The 21,936-nt window shown below is 37.8% G+C and overlaps 1 pseudogene; it reads left to right on the top strand.

Annotated features, from left to right (window-relative positions):
• Positions 1 to 10,099: 10,099 nt before the first annotated feature.
• LOC105718815 (NADH dehydrogenase [ubiquinone] iron-sulfur protein 7, mitochondrial-like) lies at positions 10,100 to 20,877 on the top strand (annotated as a pseudogene).
• The last annotated feature ends 1,059 nt before the right edge of the window (positions 20,878 to 21,936 follow it).

Raw genomic sequence — 21,936 nt, forward strand, 5'->3', positions numbered from 1 at the left:
AATACTTTCCTGAAGTAGAAGGGGTGTTGTCTAGTATTGCAGGAAATAGAGAGGGTATACATTTTGAATAAGGTTACTTGAAGTCACAGATACTGACTAAGGAGAGGGCACAGGGCACTTGAACCCAAAACTTGGAATAAAGGAAATGCTCACTAGGAGCCCCTCTCTGTGGGAACAGTCTTCTAAGACCCAAGGGATTGTTCAGGTGGTCGAATATTTAAGAACCTCCCTCCTACAGGTAGTGATTGTTTGAAATTATCCTATTTCTTCAGTCAAAAATGAGTGTGTACCTTCACAGTTGCTGTAAATTCTGACAAGGAATAGGGTAGTAAATTTAATCCAAACACATTCCCAACTCCAAGAAATGAGAGGTTCCAGGTAGTGTGTATACTTTGCTTTGAAATTTTTTTTGATGATTGGGAAAATCAGAAGTCCTTGAGAATGATTCATGAATATAGGAGTGAATTCACTTTCTTGGGAAAGAGAGAAAGAAATAGAGTAGAAGGAGTAATTCCAAGTTTCTCTTTCACTCCAGTCTAGATTACAGATACTGTCCCTTGGAAGTGGGGAGCAAAGGGCTCTGTGAATACATGTCACATACATTTTAAATTAGTTCAAAATGCTTTTGTTCATAAAATACAAAAAAAATCAGACTTTAATTTTAAAATTAAACGAATAAGTCAAACAGGCATATATCCCATGCATTTTATGAGGTTGGTTTAAGTGTGCAAATTTCTTGATTTTTTTAAATAGAATTAACCTAATTTATTGAACACCATCACCATAATGAATCAAGCTGATGCACTGTTTTCAATGAGTTAATAATTCCAAAAGTACTTTCCATAGAATGAGCAAGCAAAGAACATATCTCTCTCTACTTTCCCTCCTTCTCTTTTTATTAAAAAAATCTGAACCATATTTCATTCAAAAGTGGTATTATTTCCACGATGCCTTTAGGGAAGACATGCCAAGCAATTAAAATGCACTTAATTTACACCTACAGTTTTTTATATAAAAATTCTTTTTTTTTTTTTTTGAGATGAAGTTTTTTAGCTCTTGTTGCTCAGGCTGGAGTGCAATGATGTGATCTCGGCTCACCGCAACCTCCGCCTCCGGGTTCAAGCGATTCTCCAGCGTCAGCCTCCTGAGTAGCTGGGATTACAGGCACGTGCCACCACGCCCAGCTAATTTTGTATTTTTAGTAGAGACAGCATTTCTCCATGTTAGTCAGTCTAGTCTTGAATTCCTGACCTCAGGTGATCCACCTGTGTCAACCACCCAAGGTGCTGGGATTACAAGTGTGAGTCACCGTGCTCGGCATATAAAAATTGTTTCAGTAAGCATGCATGGCTTTCTTACTTTTATCATTCAAAAATTAAGTCTACACATATCCAAAGGCACCTTGAAATCACCTTTTGCCTTCAACACTGAAAAGCACTTTTTAATTGTCGTTTTTTTGTCATTCATTTGTAATTAACTAGAACAGAGAAAATGCTCACTACATATTAAAGGCTTTCATGATGAGTTTTAATATTATCTATCAAATTAAATTTTGGAAGAAGTTACTTTTCTCCATCATGATTTTCCATTGCGCTTGGTTATTTTAATTTATTTGGAAATAAATTTATCAAGCTGTCTTTAAAGACATTGTGGGTTTGTGTGTGTGTCAAATCATTCTCTTGTTCAGATATTCATGGGAGAGTTTTTTCAGCAGCAATGAAATTATTAATAGCACCTTGTGATGATCCCTGTTCCATAGCCATGGTAACCATCTGATGGTGCCACTCTTGGGCATGGGGGATTATGATGTGATTATAAAGCCCCAGTTGCTTCAGTAAGAAAGACTAATTCTAGACATCAGTTTATCACTCACCCGTCAGCCATGATGTGATGCTCACTTCAGTATTTCAATTTTTGATTGAAGTAAATATCCTCTGGAAAGCTTTATCTCTTTTCTTCATTCTTTGATAAAGGCTCTTCACATTTTTGGGTTGGATTAATATGTCACTAATCTCATAAGTATTTTAATGTCCGTTTCGTTAAGTTTTCATAGCTTACATTTCATTACCAATGTTATTGGAGATATTCTAGGAACTATAAAAGCTAAGTTTCATCTAGACAAAATATAGTTTTAGTCATTTTTCAGTAAAATATGTATGCACTCTAAAAGCCCATGTTGATAGCTTTTTACACTGCTCCACTTCAGGAAGTTAAGATTAACTGATACATTTTTTGTTTATGGTTCAGTATATTAAAAAGGTTCTGAATTTAAGTTATAGGCAAATTTGGAAGGCAAAACTTTTTACCCAGGGAATCTCTAAGGTCATTACCTTACCAAGTTAAAATAATATCAGTTTAAGGTATCTGAGCATTTTAACTCTTGAAACAAATATAAATTTTCTATGTTTCCATGGTACTGACATTGCTATCATTTGTGAGTGAGTCCTTTGATTATTTCCTGTGTCATGCATTTTCAAAGAAGATTTATGATAGGTGAAGAGCAATTTAGTAATCTAACTTCTTAGAGATCATATGTTTCATAAGATACTGTACTCTGATAACTTGAGACATCCTAGGTTGATAGTCATCTTTAAGGCTCAAAAAGGAAAATAGGATTAAAAAGAGAAGACCGAACATTTTGCATTAAATGTTTTTTGTCGTGAAAATATTGCCAAAAATTGGCCTTTTTCTTGGTGGTATTTTATCCTTAATGGGTTGTAAAAATACCTTCTTTTAAACAATGCGACTGACTTCATAGTTTTCCAGATTCAGTGTAAACATAGTCTGTTGGGAAAGATGGCTTGGAAATCTTGGAAATGCAAATGGTGACAGAATGATAACGCTGCCAGTTTTCTGGTGGATGCAGAATAAATGTGAGCCCATTCTCTGCATTAAAAAGATAAGACTTAAAGACAGGCGCATTAGGCATGGGCCAACTTTCTCTAAGTTGTTACAGTGCATACATTTTTCTCTTTAAGGCACATTTTGTCACTTACATTGGCATGTTGTTTTAATCCCAGAACGCAGTGCACAGTCTTGGCAGGCTCACGTTCACCTTGATGTGATCTAGGAAATTGCGTGCTTGTCTATGTTTGAAAAGAAACTCTATTTTTAGCCATTTTCAAAGATACTGATGTGTTATATGCCATAGTTAGTATCTGAGGGTATTATTGTGGTAACTTAGATTAAGGTAATAATAAATTTGATGATAACCAGGAGAGTAAACAGAGAAGAAAGGATAAACTGAAAAGAAGAACAGCACATAACGGATGAATAGACTATAGGAACTGTGATTCCTAAACATAAGGTGGGGAAGGGAATAGTAAAGAGGTGATCCTGTAATAAGAATGCAGAGAGAGTCATCAGGAAATGGGCTGGATATACAGGTCTTTAATCTGGAAAGCAAATGACTGTCTTTACATGGGAACCCCCAAGAGCAGCACCTCACCAAGCAAAATAATATCAATTAAGGCACTTGGTAGTTTGAGATCGTTAGAATAAAACCCTGCCATTTTTCCTTTTTAGTTTCAATGTGGAAATAAAACTGTACAACTCTTATAACCCTTCATTGTCATGACATCATGATAATTAACACAATTTGGGAGTGTGGTGAGAGGTCCTTGGGGACATAGCAAGCAGACATTCATTCTAGTGAATTGACAAATCAATCAATAATGCAAGAATTCAGAATTTTTACATAGTATTCTGCTTTATCAGTATGATTTGGGAGGAAGTTGTTAATTCATGTTATCATTTTTTATTTTGTGAATCAGAACATCACCGGGTACTGCAGGTCAAGTTCCCTGGGAAACAGATTATTTGATGAAGGTTAGCCGTGGAAAGCTTATTCTGGAAACTCTTGGAATGAAAACCTGGAAGACTGCAGGATTAGGCAGAGGAAGAAGTGAAATTTGAAGCCTTAACAGAAGCCTCAGCCAAACCATAGGGTGCTCTGAAGCTAAGTCTTCAGAGTTTACTCGAATTGACACAAGAGGGCCAAGATTTTATACCTTCCAGTCAACCAGGTATTGGATGCAGGCTGTCCTGGGAAGGCGGGCATAACTTGAGCAAAGTGAATCTTCTCAGCTGAGGAAATCCCAAAGCCACTGTCCCCTCAAGGCTATTGTTGGCCGCACTCTCAACAGGCTGGGTGCGATGGGGAGTTAAATCATTTATTCCTAGAAGGGATTCTATATGATACATCAAATCATTTGCCAAATCCAGGACATAAAAGTTACTAAGAAATAATTTCATAAAAGAATGAATTTATCACACAACTTCTCTACAATAATTTCAATCTTACTGAAATATGTAAAATATCTTATTTAATATTGTTTTAGCTTGAAATGATGTTAGGAGACAACATCAGTTATTATGAATTTGACTGCAAGTAACAAAGCATCCAGCTGAAACTGACTCGAACATTAAGGAAATATGTTGACTTCACATAAGTGGAAACAAAGAATGGGGTTCAAGAGTAATTTAGCTTAATGGCCCAGTTCTACTTCCCTGTGCTTCCCATGGCTCAATCCTTTGTGATGAGGCAGTTGTTTATGAATATCCAGAGTAGTTTTGGCCTCAAATCTACCATAAAATTATGCATTTGAGACTGTCTGTCATTGCAGCTTATGGTCCACAGTAAGAAGTTTGGGTTTAAATTTTATGCTCAGCACAGTGAGAGCCATCAGATAGTTTCTCTTTTCTTTTCCTTTTTTTTTTTTTTTTAGATTGAGTCTCACAGTGTTGCCTGGGCTGCAATGCAATAGCACAATCTCAGCTCACTGCAAACTCTGCCTCCCTTGTTCAAGCAATTCTCCAACCTCAGCCTCCTGAGTAGCTGGGATTATAGCTGCCTGCATAATTTTCTTTATTATTATTTTTTGCATTTTTAGTAGAAACAGGGTTTCACTATGTTGGCCAGGCTGGTCTTGAACTCCTGACCTTGTAATCTGCCAGCCTTGGCCTTCCAAAGTGCTGGGATTATAGGCATGAGCCACTGCACCTGGCCAAGTTTTTCTTTTAAACTAAAATTTATTTAAATAAACATATTAGTTTTATGACTAGGATAAATTCAATTCTTAGTACACTCATTTGAATTTAAAGCTTCAAATGTCTCCAAATGTGAGACTGACCATGTAAAACTCATCACTGTTCATATTGCTGTGTCAGGAGATTGTTAAATGTCAACAGATGACATACACTCTCTAGAAACCAAAGAAAAGGAAACAATTTACTCATAAAATTTACTTCTAAATAAACCACACTTATAAAACTTCCATTTGAACAATACATAATCACTTAAGTCTAGCAGCAAAACCAAATGAGAAAATTCATACTTTAGAATAGAGACAAAATTCTGTGGATATAGGGAAGAGGCCTATTATAGCAAAAAGACAAATGCTATATATAAACCAGATAGAAAGCAAATAAAATGGAAATAATTCACAAACAAGATTTACATTTGTATGCCATACATTTAATTTTTAAATTATTCTGATGTATAATACTATGATGTTTCCATTTCAGCTACTGTATCATTATTCAAATAACAGCAACAAAACCATAACAGAAAAAGTCTTCACAATTCTTTTAGAAGACAAAATATTTGTCTTCTAAATATTGGAAGACAAATTGTTTGTCTTCAAAATTATTTTAGAAGACAAAAAGAATTTGTATTAGTTCATTATCACATTGCTATAAGGAACTACCGGAGACTGGGTAATTTATGAAGAAAAGAGGTTTAATTGACTCATGATTCTTCAGGCTGTACAGAAAACATGGCTGAGGAGGTCTCATGAAACTTATAATCATGGCATAAGGGCAAGGGGAAGCAGACACATCTTCACAAGGTGGAGCAGGAGAGAGCGAGCATGTAGGGGGAAATGCTGCACACTTTTAAACAACCAGATCACCTGAGAATTTACTCACTATAATGAGAACAGCAAGGAGAAGTCCACCCCTATGACCCAATCACCGCCCTCCAGGCTCCTCCTCCAACATTTGAATGAGATTTGGATGGGGACACAGAACCGTATCAGAATTCTTGCTGTGTTTGTATATTTTCAATGGTCTGTTAACAACGTAAATACTGTAAATACACAAAATGTAAGTGCAATTAAATGAAAGTAATTAAACCATAAGCTTCACAATGAAACAATCTGCAGTTATAAAAATCGTCCTACAAATTGTAATTTTGCCAGTTTTCCATTTGAGTAAATGGTACTTAAAAAAGCAATAAAGTGAAATGAAAAGAGAAAAAAATCAAAATCACTTTCGTACAGAAAGGAAAAAAAAAGCATGTTGGTGTGGTTTTGGGAGTAGGCTCATTAGAAGGAGGGATAAACGGGAGAGTGACTCATGTCTTTTGCAGACTGTGTGAATACAAAACCAAATGCAGTCCTTAGTGTAGCAGTATTTCTCATTGTCAGTGAGGAAACGATAGGCTAGTGAAGTGCCTTGTAGAGGATTCCAGAGGTTTGCCCTTGCCATCTAGAAGAGGGAAGACAGAGTCCTCTTGACAGGGACCCCTCTGTAACATATGACATCTGACACCAGAATATGTAAAGAACCAAAGCCTGGGCAGTGACTCTCCATTATTGTGGGATACGTGGGTTAAAAGAAGACTCAAAGGGTTTTCCAGTGCCAGGAACATCAGGACAAGCTCTGTTTCATGCAGGACTCACAACGTCAGAATGGAGATGGCCTAATGGCAGGGTCATCTCCTGAGGTCATGACCCCACTGGGTGCCATCTGTATGTTGGACACCAAACCATGGATCCTCACACAATTACAGCCTGATTTCACTTCCTTCTAAAGAATCCGTTCATCTGGAGGTTACCTGGTGATCTCAGCCTTCTGCCAAATGTTACAGTTTAAACATCTAGGACATAACTGAGTCATAAGAATACACCTTGAACCATTCACATTTAAATTTTTCCTCAATTAATATTTGTCTTAAGTTTGCTTTTTAAAAAAATTATCAAGGATTCTTGCAGCATTCTCAAGTTTTTTACTGTGAGCTTTCTTTCATAGAAAACAAGCCAACGTTGATAATTGCCAGTGATTATTTTCAATTCTTCTAGAAAAGTATTGACTTATATTTTATAAGTATTCAACTCTTCAGATGTGTGGCTAATATATTGCTTTGCAAATTTTCTGTTTTTCTGGAAAGTTTCCTCTAAATTAAGTATGTGGTGAAAGTTTATTTTCTTTTCTTAATGTGGTTCAGACTGGGTATTTTTTCCTGGGACTTCTCTTCTCATTTTCTAATTTTTTTTTTTCTGTAGCAAAGTTTTCTCACTTGGGAAACTTTAATAGACCTCACAGTGCATCAGTTATGTTATCTTTCAGCTGATTTGGTGTATATTTGGTCTCATTTACCTTTAAGAATTTTTTTTTTTTTTTGAGATGGAGTTTTGCTCTTGTTACCCAGGCTGGAGTGCAATGGCGCGATCTCAGCTCACCGCAACCTCTGCCTCCTGGGTTCAGACAATTCTCCTGCCTCAGCCTCCTTACCTTTAAGAATTTTTAAGCAAGTGTATTTGTTTACTGTTGCTTGTATAAGAAATTACCACAATTTCTTAGTTTAGTAGGTTAAAACGCTTGAATTTACTATCTTGAAGTTTTAAATATAAGAAGTCTGAAGTCAGTTTTATTGGGCTAAAATAAATATAGCAAGGCTACATTCCTGCTGGAGGCCCTAGGGGAGAATTCATTTCTTTGTGTGTGTGTGTGTGTGTGTGTGTGTGTATGTGTGTGTATGTGTGCGTTTCAGATTTTAGAGGCTGCCTACATGTCTTGGCTTCTGACCACATCACTGATTTCTGCCTCTGTGATCACATTTTCTTCTGATTCTGACCTTCTTGCCTTGCTTTTATAAGAAACTTTGTGATTATTTTAGACTCATCCAAACAATCCAAGATAATCTCCCTATCTAAGGATCCTTAATTTAGGAACATCTGTAAAGTCCCTTCCTCCATGTAAGGCAACAAATTCACAGGTTCTGGGACCAGGAACTTTAGGGAAAGGTTTTCAGCCTACCACAGTAACCATTTTACTCAGCCTAATCAGTTTCTTCAAAATGCCTTCTAACAGGTGTCTCTATTCTGATACATTTGTTGTATTGGATTCGTTCCAAACCATTATGTCTTCTTCAAAAACAGCATGTGTTCACTCAGAGAGTTAATCTGGCTTTGTCTTTTAGAATTTGTTCTGTACAACTTTAAGTTCACTCATTCTTATTTTGCATCCTTCTGCTTCTTGTGAAAGCAGTGTTATCTTTCTCTGAAGATGAGATTTTTCATCAAAAGTATGTATTAGTGCTGTATGAAGCTGTTCTTTATTCTCATGATGTAGTTTGTTTTGGTTGCAACTTTTATGAAATTGGAAGTGTCTTGGTGCATCTTTTTTTTTTTTGACTGAATCTCACTCTGTCACCACGTTGGAGTGCAGTGGCACGATCTCAGCTCACTGTAAACTCTGCCTCCAGGGTTCAAGCTATTCTCCTGCTTCAGCCTCCCAAGTAGCTGGGACTACAGACTTGTGCCACCACATCCAGCTAATTTTTTTGTATTTTTAGTAGAGATAGGGTTTCACCCTGTTAGCCAGGATGGTCTCAATCTCCTGACCTTGTGATCCACCCGCCTCGACCTCCCAAAGTGCTAGGATTACAGGCTTGAGCCACTGCGCCTGGCCTGATGCATCTTTTAACGAATGAATGCTCTTTGTTGTATCTGCCATCAACACAACTTGTTCTAATACTTTAGATTTCTCTTATCTCAGTCCTTTTCCTAAAAGTCTGTATTTTAAGTCGAAGTAAAGAACTTTCCAGGCCTTCATCTATTGCTTCTAGGTTTTGTTGTTGTTGTTTTGTTTGTTTTTCATGTCTGATAGTGTGTTCTCAAGTTTGGCTTACAGTAATATTGGGACATTGATTCAAGGCCTCCAAATAATGTTCTATGCATCTAAGCATTTGTTTTTGTCAAAAGGGCAAAAATTCTAGTAGTCAGTTCTCTATTCCTAACTGTTGAGCTTAAAAAGTAGGATTCTAAAAATTACAAATTCTGCATCCTTCTACATGTAAAAACCACAACCATTTTCCACAATAATCCATGGGGATCTGGGCCTAGTCTGAGGTTCCCTATTCTTCCTGGCTCAGTGTCTTCAGGAGCAGAGTAACATGGAATTTCACAGCCATTGGCCCCAGAGGCCTTGGGTGAGCTTCATCAGGTTCACATGACCCTCTGACCACCAGAGAACTCAATAGGCATTACCTGCTGACCCACGCCAGTGCCTAACAGCCAGGGAAGACCTAAACATAGTTGGGATAGAGAGGGAATTAGTACCATAGAAGAGATACTCCCAAACTTTCTCACATGGTAACAGACATGGTTAATACAGCATGTCCCCAGAGTGTTTGCAAGCTGAATATCATGGCTGGGTTTCTAGCCAAACCAGTTCTGCTTGCTGCCCCGTGGATTCAGGGCATCAATGTGTTGTTGCACTTGTGATCAATACAGGCATCACTGGGGTTGGGAAGCTCCATGGTCAAGGAATTGAAGGCCCCCAACCCTGGTCAGCACTCCATCTTCTCTTGAATATTTTTTTCATTATTTGGCTCAGGGTCTCCTCCTACTAACAAAGTTCCAGAAAGCTTATAGCTCAGTGCCTCTGCTGGTTTGTTTTTGGTCTCCTAAATGTACATGGTGTGGTGGAAGCTGCAGGATGGGAGGGACCCCACAATGTGTTTCAAACGTGGTGTGCTGAAGGAAGCTTGTGCTGGCTGCTGAGAGCCAACTGTTTATAACTCTTCCTAAATCCATGCTGGGCCTCCTATGACCTGAAGCCCCACACAGTGGGAGTATTTCACCACAGAAGTGGGCAAGCATTGCAAACCAAGGCTTTTTTTTTCTGGCTAGCCAGTTGATAATCATTCACAAGCATGTCACTGCCCCAGGACTTCTAAATCTCAACTGTGTCTTCATCTGTCCCAGGTTGTGGTGTCCTCTCTCACGCCCTTGTTTTGTCATCACCGTGCTAACCCAAAGCAGGCCCATAGATGTCTTTCTTTTGACTCCTTCTCATTTCTCCTGTAGGGGGCATGGCGGACGTTATGACTGATCTCCACACAGTCTTAAGGGATCTCCGTAGAACTTGGCCTTTATGTACCTAACACACATCACATTTATTTCTATTTAGCTGAAGTTTTTCCCCAAATTGTATCTCCTCAAACACTTCCATAAGTCTGTATCCTCTCAGAGTTCAAAAGAGAAGACATAACAAAAGCATTCTTGTTTTTTTTGTTTTATTTTTCTTGAGTTTCTAGTTTTTTCTCTCTCATTCCCGCATTTAATCTGGGTGATGAGGAGAGTAATGTCACTCTCCGCTGCCCCACACATGCCCTTATCCTGCCTGTCCATTTGCCCTTTCCTTTATTCTATTTCCTTTTTTCTATATTACTTTCAAAAGGTTCTCTTTTTTTTTTTTTTTTTTTTTTTTTTTGAGACGGAGTCTTGCTCTTGTTAACCAGGCTGGAGTGTAATGGCCTGATCTCGGCTCACCGCAACCTCCGCCTCCTGGGTTCAGGCAATTCTGCCTCAGCCTCCTGAGTAGCTGGGATTACAGGCATGCGCCACCGTGCCCAGGTAATTTTTTGTATTTTTAGTACAGACGAGGTTTCACCATGTTGACCAGGATTGTCTCGATCTCTTGACCTCGTGATCACCCTCCTCGGTCTCGCAAAGTGTTGGGATTACAGGCGTGAGCAACCGCGCCCGGCAGTTTTTTTTTTGTTTGTTTGTTTTCTGTTTTTTTTTTGAGACGGAGTCTCGCTCTTGTTACCCAGGCTGGAGTGCAATGGCGCGATCTCGGCTCACCGCAACCTCCGCCTCCTGGGTTCAAGCAATTCTCCTGCCTCAGCCTCCTGAGTAGCTGAGATTACAGGCATGCGCCACCATGCGAAGCTAATTTTTTGTATTTTTAGTAGAGATGAGGTTTCACCATGTTGACCAGGATTGTCTCGATCTCTTGACCTCGTGATCCAGTCCTCTCGGCCTCCCAAAGTGCTGAGATTACAGGCGTGAGACACCACTCCCGACCTTTTTTTTGAGACGGAATCTAGCTCTTGTTACCCAGGCTGGTGTGCAATGGCGCGAGACGGGGTTTCACCATGTTGACCAGGATGGTCCCAATCTCTTGACCTCGTGATCCACACGCCTCGGCCTCCCAAAGTGCTGGGATTACAGGCGTGAGCCACCGCGCCCGGCCTGTTTTTTTTTTTTTTGAGACGAACATTGGAGTTCGATGGCAGGATCTCGGCTCACCGCAACCTCCGCCTCCTGGGTTCAGGCAATTCTGCTGCCTTAGCCTCCTGAGTAGCTGGGATTACAGGCACGCACCACCATGCCCAGCTACTTTTTTGTATTTTTGGTAGAGACGGGGTTTCACCATGTTGGCCAGGATGGTCTCCACATCTTGACCTCGTCATCCACCCGCCTCGGCATCCCAACGTGCTGGGATTACAGGTGTGAGCCACCACGCCCGACCAGGTTCTCTCTTCTAAACCAAAGGCCAAAGTGCTCTTCAGCTTCCTGTTACTAGAATTACTATATGCACAACATAGAATATATAATTTATAGTGGGACTTTTTAAAATTTGGTAAAATATATACCGTGGGTTCAAGGGAGTGAACTTTGAGATGAAGATTTTATCAACGACTTTCTTAAGGCATCATTTTCCCTCTTCCTGAGGTAAAAAAAATTCATGGTTTAGCCTTAATAGTAAGGCTGAAATAAAACACAGTGTATACATGAATTAAAAATCGTATGTTTAATATTTGAAAATGTTATCACTGTTGGGGTTGCATTATTTCTGTTTAGGAAAAATGGGGGAAAAGACCGATAAAACACTCTACTTCAAAATATCAGAAATGTATATGAATTTTGTTTTTTTTGATGTATTTATTTATATATGCCCATAGTTCCTAAACTTTTAAGTTTAAAAGTATGAAATGTGTGTTGAATGTTCTAGAAATGTCAAATAGTTAGATAATGAAAACTTAGATTAAAAGTATGCATTTATCAAGGTAACTTTGAGTGTTGCAGAAATGTATTGCCAAAAATATTTTATCCGCTAACATAATCAACAAATGTACTATATTGTAGATAATATTCACCATGTCTTTACTTTTAGTATTGTAATTAATATAATTTGGCTAAATAAATCTCTAAATATGACTAAAATGTTTTCTTCAATTAATTAAAAATATGCATGAAAGAAAAACCAGGAATAAACTAGTTGTAATTAATTGATTAGTCGTATTCTGATGATTACGTTTGAAACAGCCATAGTTCTCTTCAACACCACCTCAACAATGCCCACTGAGATTTCATAATACTTTCTCATTTCAAGTTCTGCAATACTTTAAAAATGATATTTCTAAATCATCATTCTGATTATGCTATCATGCCTTTGCAATTAGTGTGATATTCTGAGTCTCTTTATAAATCACTCCAATCCTGTCTATCTCATTTTCATCTATTCCCACTCTCATCTATGCATCTTCTAATCCAGACTCATTGAACTAGTTCTTACAGCTGAAAGGTGTGAGCTTTTTAGTAGCTTACTTGAGCCATACCAAATATTGCAAAGATCACCAAGATAGATTTCTGATTTAAACAACTAAGCCTAGATTTGTGCAATGTGTCTTCCTGCAGTGAATTAGTCTAGAGGTAGAAAACGGATCCAAGATGAGCTAATTACGTGTTTTCTTCTCGAATTTTGAATTGAAATGAAGAGATCCTAGCTCATCTAGTTTTCCAGAATGTAAGAAGCACACATCTGAAAAGTACAGAATATGCATCTTGCAACTGCCTGTGTTCTGAGAATTTGAAAGCGTTGGTCGTCAGAAAGAGAAGGTATACCAAAAGCATTAGAGACAAGAGACCTTTAAAGCCTCAGACTTTACCTGTCCCTGGTCCCAGTGCTGCTGTGTTTCTGCTCTTAGCTTTTGTAAACACACTCCTAAAGTCTCGAAACAAATCTTTGTTTTGAAGCTAGTTTTAGATACTTTCTGTGGCTCGCAACCCTAAAATATTCACAAGTATGTACCCCAATTCCGAGTTAAGGGTAAAGAAGATATTGACAATTTTAGAAGATGCATACACTTCACGTGTGTTTCAAAATTACTTCACTCATATTGATTAAATTATAGAATACTTATTTCCAATATCATGACTTTCTTCTTTTTCAGATCATTTTTTCCAGTCCTTACCAAAATAACACTGTATTGATACGTGTTATTTGCTATTTTCTAAGACGAGCGATCTTTGGAAGTTGTTTTCTCATTTCCAGCTCCCCTTGCATCCAGCTATTTTTGCCAAATGAATATAAACAAAATGATGTGCATCCCTTCCAGGGTAGGACCTATACACCAGTAGTGGGATTTTTCCATGTTCCTAATTCCTATGTACCTGGCTATACAAGAGGATGCCCTAGAAATTGGGGAACCACTTCTTGCAGTTGCCTGGGTTTCTGTCTCACCACATCAAAGATCACCTGTTGACCAAGAGTACATTCAGCCAATACCTGAAAAGTGTTCTATTATAGGAAATATAAGTCGAATAAAACATGGGGATTCATTTTTTTAATCACTAAACACACTTGACTATAGGCTCCACAGTATATAGAATGCTGAAAGTCCGAAACATACATTTTTTGATTAAGGGTATAAATCTATTGAACTAAAGTCGTATGTTTATGTACTTGTCTGAGAGGAGTAAATATTTTATATATCAACACATAGTAGAAGTAATTACAGTTATCTTTTTCTGCTCCCAAGGCCTTGTAGGATTACCCTTATTTAAGGTTGTTACAGGGAGTTATGTGGTGAGAAAGTAGATCTAGAAAACTGGATTTTGAGGGGGAAGAGAAAGTGCCAAATGTTTTATAGCCTTGTTGCACTTTGCTATTAGGGAGGTTAATGAAGCCTTTGCCCCATGAAAATGCGTATTTTGTGTTTTAACACATGGGAATGTGAATTATCCATGGCTTTAGAATGTAGCTTTTTTCTTAAAAAAAAATAAAATAAAATAAAAGCTCTGGTCCCAGCTGCTGGGGAGGCTGAGGTAGGAGGATTGCTTGATGCTGGGAGTTGCAGGCTGCAGTAAGCTGTGATTGTGCCACTGCAATCCAGCCTGGGCAACAGAGTGAGACCCTGTCTCAAGAAAACAAACAAAAATAAATAGCAAAAAATTAATAAAATTAATTTTATTGAGGGTAAACATAGGACTGGTGAATAGAGTCACCACCTGGTTAGGCTCTCTTGTCCTTGGTTGTGTGCCATCTAAAGAGTATCTAAATAATATGGCGTTCTGATATTAGCAGAGTTAAAAGGGCTAATAAAATGAAGAAAAAAATAAACTTTGGTGGTGGAAGAATGATCACGGCAAACTAGTATTTCACTTAATTATTTCTAGACAAGGCCTAATTTATATCCCTCAAAATAAACCCTCTATTTAAAATTTAAAAGAATAGAAACCTCATTTATGATTTTTTTCCCATTAAACTTAAAGAAACATTTCACAAATTGGGGCATTTTAAGACATGTACAGTTGGAAAGCAGCATGTGATATACAATAGTATATGATGACAAAATATACTCACTCAAATAAATGTAAAATATTCCTAAAATTTTTCTAGAACTTTTCACTCACTCTTAAAATAATCTTCTTTTTATGAATGTTTCAATGCATTTTAAAATATCTATTGTATAATGATTAATCTTTGTAATTTTTTTTATTACATTTCAGTTAGCTAAGTTTGGAATGGCAAAAATGCAGTTTATTTTTGTACTATCTTTAGGGTTTTAATTACAGATTTTCTTTTTTCTCCTTAAATCAAACCCAGTGAAAACAGAAAGAAAATTTGTTGGTGTTATAGGCATTGGAATAAACCCTTTTAATATCTATAGCCATGAGTAAAAATGTAGATGCCTTTTATAGAAATCAAAATAAATCTGACAGCATGAAAAAGAGAGGGAAATATTGATATCTACTAAGTACATCTAAAATCAATTTCCACAAAGTATATTAACTAGACATAGATCAAATGATTTAATGATTAATTTAGTTACTTTTATACTTATTTTGAAAAGAGGATCCATCAAATTAAAAAATGGCTGAATGGGTAAATTAAAATTTTAATTTTCAGTTGAATACATACTGCAAGCTATGTATAGTTGTGGCAGAACTATTTTTCTATGTATTTGTTTTCTCCTAATCATTGTCAAGTATTGGGAACTGATGTCTAGAATATTCATTATTCCTTCATTATTAATAAATCACAAATATACATTGTTATATGCCTCTTGATCTTGGTTTGGAAAAATGAAATTAAAATGGCAAAATGGATTTATGTATTCTTCTTCTTTGCTCTATTCTGGTCAAGTGGTGATGATTTGAGTCTTTACATCACAGTCATAAGTACTTTGGAAAGAGTAAGAAATACAATAATGAACATTGGGACTGTTATATTAGTTCTGTTATTAACTTTCTTTGTTATTAACCGGTCAAGAAACTTAATCTCTTGTTCTCAGGTTTTTAATGAAGATCATTTTTCTACCATATCTCAAGAGCTGTTATAAAACTAAAAAGAGAAAATGTTTTATAAAAGCCTGTTGAACGTAATTATTTTTTAACCAGTATGCTTCAAGATTTGGAGTGGATACACTTTCCATTTTCCTTCCTTCATGAAAATGAGTGAGGACTCTGTTTTAAAAAGAAGAAGAAGAAATAATAAAGAGCAAGGGGCTCAAACCCCATAAGAAATCACCTGTTCACCAAAGAGAGGAAACTACCTCTTGAAACACAACGTGTCGAAAGCTCTTTTTAAAAGCTCTATTTAGAATACCATCTGGTCCCAACATGCCTCATAAAGAAAAGAGAGGATGATGGGGCTTGGCACATCTACAGCTCTCTCTGTTAGTGAAGGAATGCTTGCCGTAATACTGGCTAATGGATGAAGAGCAAAATGCAAAACAGTGAGCAGCAAGTGGGACCCAGTTCATTAGGCAACATCACCTGCATGTAAATGGGGACCTGATAAACAGTATATCGAAGACTAAGCATGCTTCAGGGCTTCAGGATGTAGACAACATCCTAAGTACCCACTAATCGGGTCTGAAATAATAGACTTAAAAAGCGGCAGTACTGAAAGAGTGAACAGATTGCTGGGCTGAACTACCATGGTGAGAGCCAGCCGTGTGGTGCCAAAAACAGTCAGGACTGTTAAGCTACCTGAGTTAACACAGAGATGATGCCAACGTGCCCACGCATATTTTTTAGAATTAGAGTGGCACTTTAGTTAGAAATTATAATAATAAATAGGTAGAAATAGTTACCTTAAAAAATCATGTTCACTTAATACTTTCTTTAAGGAAGTAAATTGTATAGGAAAATGTAGCATTTACTTAAACAGCTACTATTGGTATTTGCCTCACCATGCAAAACTCTCTAAGTGGAAAAAAAGCCATATTATGACAGGAGCGTCAGACTGTTTTTTTAAAAATGCCTCTCGTTTCATTTTTTACTCCTTGTTAGATCCTTTACAAAATAAAAGTTCACTCTTTAATGTCATAGGATCCTGGTTGTTGGATCTCCAAAATCTAAATCTCATTTTTCCACTTACTGTCATACCTATGGGTAAGATACATGTCATATGTACAAAAAAGTGTGTACATACATACATACACACATGCCTGTACTTACGTGTGTGTGCATACATATATACACGTGTGTACACATGAATATAAACATACACGTGTATGTGCTTACATACATACACACATGCACAGTACATCTCAGAATCACCTATACACACAAATCTCACAGTCTGAGATTATAGTGAACCTCCAGGGAAAGGTGACTAGTTTCTAAGTCGTAAGTTGCCGAATCATTTGATGTCCAAAAACAGTACTTTCCCTCGACTCATTCTGCAACTAAAAGCAACTGAAGGGATACAATTTGAAGCCTTCGTGAAATACTCAGACACAGCATTCAGAACAAGATGTAGGGAGAGGGAGAATGTAATAATAATAAATATCTTCATTTGCAACAAAAAATCATATAGCAGAGATTTGGAAGTAGAAAGGAATGCAGTGATTTATACTGTTCTTTTTTTCTTTTTACGACACACAAATGAACGAGGAATGCGAACAACGAGAGAGCTGAACTGTCAGAGCAGCATCCTCATTAGACCTCGGTAAGAAATTTTCTCTAACAACTATGGCAAGTTATATCCTCACTGAGTTGGAGAAGGCAAGGAGGAGAAATATCTGTAAATTTAATATGATTATTTAAAAGCCTAATGAATAATTGTAGTCCCTTAAATTACTGTCTTGGGCATTTTACTAACATCTCCTGCAGGTTCCATCCCACCTAGTTTCCCTCTCATCCTCTTATGCCTTTTTTCCCCCAAGTCTACTTTATAGATACTAGCCAAAAGAAAAAAGTAGATGACACGCTTTACTTCAGATACAAAAGGATGTTCTGAATGTTTTATGGTCAGGAGAGGGTAGGTTGTGCTCCAGTAACATCTCCAAAACTCAGTGGCTCAGCACCGCAGGTGTTTGGTTTTTGCTCACACAGCGTCTGCTACAGTTTGACGTGACTTCTGAACAACAGACCCCATGCAGCAACTCAGTAATTCATGTTGCTTTCACATTTTGAACTCGCCATCTCAATATATTCTTTCCTCCACAATTACCATAGCAGGCACACAGAAAGAGACTGGAAAATTCATAATGAATTCTTCACTGCCTCAGCTAACAATTGACAATTGACAGACATCAGATCTATAACCACCTCATAGACCAGACAGAATTAGTCATAGGGCCTTGCTCATCTGCTAGGGAGTTTCAAAGTCCTGTTCTTTCTGTGCATAGATGGCGAGGAGAACTAAATACAAGAAAACTCTCAAAATAGTTAGTAAAATATCATTTATATATCCTTCAAAAAGCTCTAAGCAAGTATAAAGTAAATTAAAGGCTTGGCTATTTTTTCTGCAACTTAAAGGACCCAGGGAAAATTCCTGCAGATTTGTTTTAGGGCAATTTGATTAAGTTCACAAATGATGATCAAAAAAATTTAGACTGGAAAGGTAATTTCTATATGCAATGGTGGCCGTAAAATGACAAAACAGGCCAGGCACAGTGGCTCACGCCTGTAATCCCAGCACCTTGGGAAGCCAAGGTGGGTGGATCACGAAGTCAGGAGTTCGAGATCAGTCTGGCCAATATGATGAAACTCCATCTCTACTAAAAATGCAAAAATTAGCTGGGCTTGGTGGTGTGCACCCATGGTCCCAGCTGCTCAGGAGGCTGAGGCAGGAGAATCGCTTGAACCTGGGAGGCAGAGGTTGCAGTGAGCAGAGATCATGCCACTGCACTCCAGCCTGGGTGACAGAGCAAGACTTCTTCTCAAAAAAAAAAAAAAAAAAGACAAAAACATAGAAAGGCAGCTCAAAAATATATATTTCAAGCCTGATTTACAAAATCTCTAAGAACAATCTTGGCTTTCCTCTTGCAAATTTTTTTTCTGCTTTTATAAATATTACCTGGACAAGATCAGACATTCTTTATCATTTGCAAAATGTCTTTTCTGAATAGTTTATCTCTTGCTTGCTTCCATTCCAAAATTGATGAGATATTATTATGAATAAAAGTATTTTATTGATTGCTTTAAGCTTTATGTGACTAATGATATTTTTATTTCTTTCTACATCACCTAAAATGTGCTTTTACAATATGATTTGCATATTTTATAAGGACAAATCAGAAAATACCATGACAATTTAATTGCTATATTCTTAATCCTTGCATTTTGTGCATATACAATACAGTAAACACCTTTACTAAAATTATACCATTCTTGGTCAGTTAATGTGCTTACATCAAAGCATGTTTTAAGTTACTATTTCTAAGTTAAGTAGTGTATCTACTAACTAATTAAATTAGTACAGCTGAGCTAATTCTATTATAAAGACATAAAAATAATGCATTAGTATGAATTTGGGGAGTTAGTAGTATCAATAAATAATAAAATTCATCCTAAAACTTAATGTTCAGTAACATTAATTCACTAACATGTAAATAGTTAGTTTACTAACATGAAAATATTTCACTCATAAAGTGAAAATGATAGTGATTATTACCAAGGAGTTCAGAGGCCCTAGTACAAACCTCCAAGCAGAATGTATCCTATGTAACAGGGCATTCTTCCTCATTTTCCTGTCCGCCTCAGCTGATTATCTTGAAAATGCTGACAATATTTAATCTCTTCTTGTGGCAATTCATTACCAGCACTCTCCCATCATTTCACTGAAACTCCTCTGGCAAGCTGGACCCATTAATCTCCGTATCTTTGTATTCACTGGACACTTTTCTGTCCTCATTCTACGATGATCTCATTGTTGCATTTCACCCTATTGATCTTTTCTTACTCTGAGAATCTACACCCTTTTCTTCTGTGATAAAATATTTTTCTAATTCTTCTTCCAATCTATTTGATCTTTATTCTTGGTTTCCTGGTCAACTTCTTTCTTCCTCCCTCCATTACATAGTATTGATTTCCATGACTCTCATTTCTGCTCACTGAGTCTTTGTTTTTAAATCTTCATTTCTCTTCTGGGTGATGTTTCTTACTGTCATATTTTTAACCAAGACTATATGCTAGTAACATTCGTATCTATGCATCTAATTTTAATCTAGCATCCGGATTTCATATCTGCATATGAAAGTGCTTAATGGACATATCTTTCTGGAAGTGCTCCAGATACTTCCAGTTCAACAAGTTCCCTTCATCTTATCCTCCAGAATTATACTCTTGAATATTATCTCATATATTGGCACTACAATCTAAATTGTTACAAAAGATATATGTCATCCTAGGTAACTGTTTATTATTTACACTGATCAATTTATAAGATCTTATAATTTTATTTACACAAAATTTCTCATATCTAGTCTGTCTTCTCTATCCAAATTAACAAGACGCTAGTTCTGGTTCTCAATATTTTCTTATCTAGATTACTCCAATACTTCCTCACTCAACTTGCCAACTCTAGAATTCCTCCTCTCATTACACATTCTGTGATTATTTTATTACCTCTGTCTGGAATATCCATTTCCTAATTCTTCCCCGAGTCTTCCATTAAGATTCAGCCCAGGTGTAATTCTCTTTCACAGAGAGAAGTCTGCGCGGCTTGTGGATCCTTGGTCTGTGCTCAGCGTGGGCGCAGCTGTTCAGGCACGAGGTGTCCATCAGACGGTGGCTACCAATGGCCCGAGCAGCACCCAGCCCGCCCTGCCGAAGGCCAGAGCCGTGGTTCCCAAACCCAGCAGCCGGGGAGAGTATGTAGTGGCCGAGCTGGATGACCTCATCAACTGGGCCCGCAGGAGCTCCCTGTGACCCATGACCTTCGGCCTGGCCTGCTGCGCCGTGGAGATGATGCACATGGCAGCACCCCACTATGACATGGACCGCTTCGGCGTGGTCTTCCGCGCGGTCTTCCGCGCTAGCCCACGCCAGTCCTACGTGATGATCGTGGCCGGCACACTCACCACCAAGATGGCCCCCGCGCTCCGCAAGGTCTACGTCCAGATGCCCGAGCCACGCTACGTGGTGTCCATGGGGAGCTGTGCCAACGGAGGCGGCTACTACCACTACTCCTACTCGGTTGTGAGGGGCTGCGACCGCGTCGTGCCCGTGGACATCTACGTCCCAGGCTGCCCGCCCACGGCCGAGGCCCTGCTCTACGGCATCCTGCAGCTGCAGAGGAAGATCAAGCGGGAGCGGAGGCTGCAGATCTGGTACCGCAGGTAGCTCCACCTCTGCCCCGGAGCCTCGCTGGAGCCGTCCTGTCCCCCTTCTGTCCCGTGAGTTTGTCAATAAACCCACCCTCGGGCCTCTGCCAAAAAAAAAATCCCCTTTGTGGACTTTCAGGGGAATCCTGTGCAGGCCAGTTCTGTTCGTTTATTCTTTCTTCCGCTTATGTAATACTTAAGTTGTTGCATTTAATATTTTCTTTATACATCTTTCCTTTCAGGGAATTGCTAGCTCCTTAAAGGCAGAAATTCTTGAAGTGCTGGTGGTGTAAACCATGTCATTTCCATTCTACGAATTCAGTAAGTGCTATTTGAAGTAAATTGTTCTATCATTGCCAGCTCACCTCATCAACTTCTCGCAAATAAATCTTTCACCTCTTTATTTTTTTTCTCTGAGGAGCTTGAGTAAAATTTTTATATTTATGTTTAATGAAAGAAAAAAATGCACCAGAACTTTATAGAAGCCAGACATATATCTTCCCTTTGATTCAATCAACTTCAGTTAGCCAAGAGGTAAAAATAAGGCCACTAGGTGAGAAAGGCTTTAGAGCCTTTCCCTATAAGCTCTGTAAGGAAGATCAGGCTGAGTAGAGAACAGCAGGACAGAGTTAGTAAAGGAATTAAAATTTAATGTGTTGTTAACTTTTTTCCTTTTTAGTTGACCCATCATAATTGTACATATTTATGGGATACAGAGTGATATTTCACTATATGGCTACAATATGCAATGATCAAATCAAGGTAATTATCATCTTTATCACCTCAAACAATTATCATTTCTTCCTGCTGTGAATATTCAATATTCTCTTTTAGCTTTTAGCTTTTTGAAAACACACACTAAATTATTGTTAGCCATATTCACCCTAGAGTGAACAAAACACTAGAACTTACTGCTCCCATCTAGCTGTAGGAAAAGCCCGGGGCTAGTTGCAAGTCCACGGTCTAATTTTAAAAAATCTTTCACCACACATACAAGTACTATGATAATGAAGTCATTCTGGTTATAAACTTTTATCCCCCTCTTAAAATTGAATGATCTTTTAAAACTCTGCCTTCAT

The sequence above is a fragment of the Aotus nancymaae genome, unplaced genomic scaffold, assembly GCF_030222135.1.
Source record: "Aotus nancymaae isolate 86718 unplaced genomic scaffold, 86718_ANA_hifiasm-v0.15.2.pri h1tg000022l_1, whole genome shotgun sequence".
NCBI classification, from domain to species: domain Eukaryota; kingdom Metazoa; phylum Chordata; class Mammalia; order Primates; family Aotidae; genus Aotus; species Aotus nancymaae.